We start from the raw sequence: 2,500 nt of genomic DNA, 5'->3' as shown, positions 1-2,500 counted from the left end.
TACTTACCACATGTCTGTACGGCGTACAACAGTGCAATCTCGCTGTAATGGGGAGACGAGACAAGTAGCATCGTGCACAACATATGGCCCTTATGATTCGCCATTGTAGGGCGCAGCCGGTGTACGGTCAAGCATGTGCCACATTATGTCACTCAGTACGTAACGACGGATGATCAGTGTGGGTTACGCGTACATCAGCGGACAGTCCACACAGGCCGTACCACAACGTACACTGACTGCATCGACAACCGAATGCAACTGAACAGCTGCAAGGCTCATTTCACAAACAAACGCCTGACCGACCAGCTTGGAAGGGCAGGAGGGGAGGGCGATATTCGTTCTGTAGCGGTACACCCTTCCAGTGGTTAGCGGGACTGTGTAGAAAGTACGCAACACTCGAAAGACCTTTATGTGAGGGTACGCACCATGGCATCAAGAAATACACATGACACCAGAGGATCCAAGCAGTGAACTATGTTCAGAGGGTTGCTGTTAGGCAAAGCTACATTCCTGTGACGTTACATGTGACAGTTAAGGTGCAGTGTAAGTTAGGTTAAGGTGCAGTGTAAGTTAGGTTAAGGTGCAGTGTAAGTTAGGTTAAGGTGCAGTGTAAGTTAGGTTAAGGTGCAGTGTAAGTTAGGTTAAGGTGCAGTGTAAGTTAGGTTAAGGTGCAGTGTAAGTTAGGTTAAGGTGCAGTGTAAGTTAGGTTAAGGTGCAGTGTAAGTTAGGTTAAGGTGCAGTGTAAGTTAGGTTAAGGTGCAGTGTAAGTTAGGTTAAGGTGCAGTGTAACTTAGGTTAAGGTGCAGTGTAACTTAGGTTAAGGTGCAGTGTAAGTTAGGTTAAGGTGCAGTGTAACTTAGGTTAAGGTGCAGTGTAAGTTAGGTTAAGGTGCAGCGTAACTTAGGTTAAGGTGCAGCGTAACTTAGGTTAAGGTGCAGCGTAACTTAGGTTAAGGTGCAGCGTAACTTAGGTTAAGGTGCAGCGTAACTTAGGTTAAGGTGCAGCATAACTTAGGTTAAGGTGCAGCGTGGGTTAGGTTAGGGGCCAACGTGGGTTAGGTTAGGGGCCAACGTGGGTTAGGTTAGGGGCCAACGTGGGTTAGGTTAGGGGCCAACGTGGGTTAGGTTAGGGGCCAACGTGGGTTAGGTTAGGGGCCAACGTGGGTTAGGTTAGGGGCCAACGTGGGTTAGGTTAGGGGCCAACGTGGGTTAGGTTAGGGGCCAACGTGGGTTAGGTTAGGGGCCAACGTGGGTTAGGTTAGGGGCCAACGTGGGTTAGGTTAGGGGCCAACGTGGGTTAGGTTAGGGGCCAACGTGGGTTAGGTTAGGGGCCAACGTGGGTTAGGTTAAGGGCCAACGTGGGTTAGGTTAAGGGCCAACGTGGGTTAGGTTAAGGGCCAACGTGGGTTAGGTTAAGGGCCAACGTGGGTTAGGTTAAGGGCCAACGTGGGTTAGGTTAAGGGCCAACGTGGGTTAGGTTAAGGGCCAACGTGGGTTAGGTTAAGGGCCAACGTGGGTTAGGTTAAGGGCCAACGTGGGTTAGGTTAAGGGCCAACGTGGGTTAGGTTAAGGGCCAACGTGGGTTAGGTTAAGGGCCAACGTGGGTTAGGTTAAGGGCCAACGTGGGTTAGGTTAAGGGCCAACGTGGGTTAGGTTGCCAGAGATGTGTCAAATCAGGATGTACGTTTGGCTGGTGTCAGGTGGTGGGTTGGTTCGATGCCTTTATAAGGGGTGTGGCCAAAGGGTATTTTATTACTTGTACCTTTTGTGTTGTGGCGTGGCGTTGCGTCCTGTGTTGATACTGGGTGGACCACTGTGGGTGTTGCTGGCTGATTTGAGCTGCGTTGTTTGCGGGTGATGTGAGACATTCTGTCTTATTAGTGGACGTGACGTTCCTCTTGTCGTTGTTTGGATAGTGTCCTGTGGCAGCGAGGATAAAATGGATGTTGTTGAACGATAGTGCTTTGGTGCTTTCGCTTTGTTACACACAGAGTGGACTGTGAGATAGGGTGACTGGGTCGAGTGCGGTTCACACTGTCCTCCCCAGTTTACAGTATGTATCATCTATGTATGTGGTCCTGCATCATTTACTAAGGAGGGACGTCAGACGACTGAAATATTAGTTATGTACTGATGTAAAGCAGAATGCTTACCTTCCACCAGTGGGCGAGTATCGACTCTGCCCCAGAGTTGCCACCGCAGGAAGAGGTGTCGGAAACACTACCCGCACACCGTCACCACTGTGCGGGGGGACGGACCCTCTATATCCTCAGCGGCGCACTCTTTGCCACCGAGCGTCACGTCTCGCGGCCCGCCGTCCAGAGCATGTATTGGGACAGCGGGACTTTGGCTTTTGGGAGATAACTCTTCATGAAGTGGAAGATATAGGGGTGGACTGCAATGTACGATTGCGGGAAAAGTCCGCCGTACATCCGCTCGAGTTGCGAGTCGGGCGGTGGGGGTGGCGCATTCACAGGTGCGGCTGGAGTGACCGTCGGTCC

This window comes from Schistocerca gregaria, unplaced genomic scaffold (assembly GCF_023897955.1).
Source record: "Schistocerca gregaria isolate iqSchGreg1 unplaced genomic scaffold, iqSchGreg1.2 ptg000499l, whole genome shotgun sequence".
NCBI classification, from domain to species: Eukaryota; Metazoa; Arthropoda; class Insecta; order Orthoptera; family Acrididae; genus Schistocerca; species Schistocerca gregaria.
The sequence above is the reverse complement of the archived record's forward strand: the minus strand, read 5'-3'. Positions refer to the sequence as shown.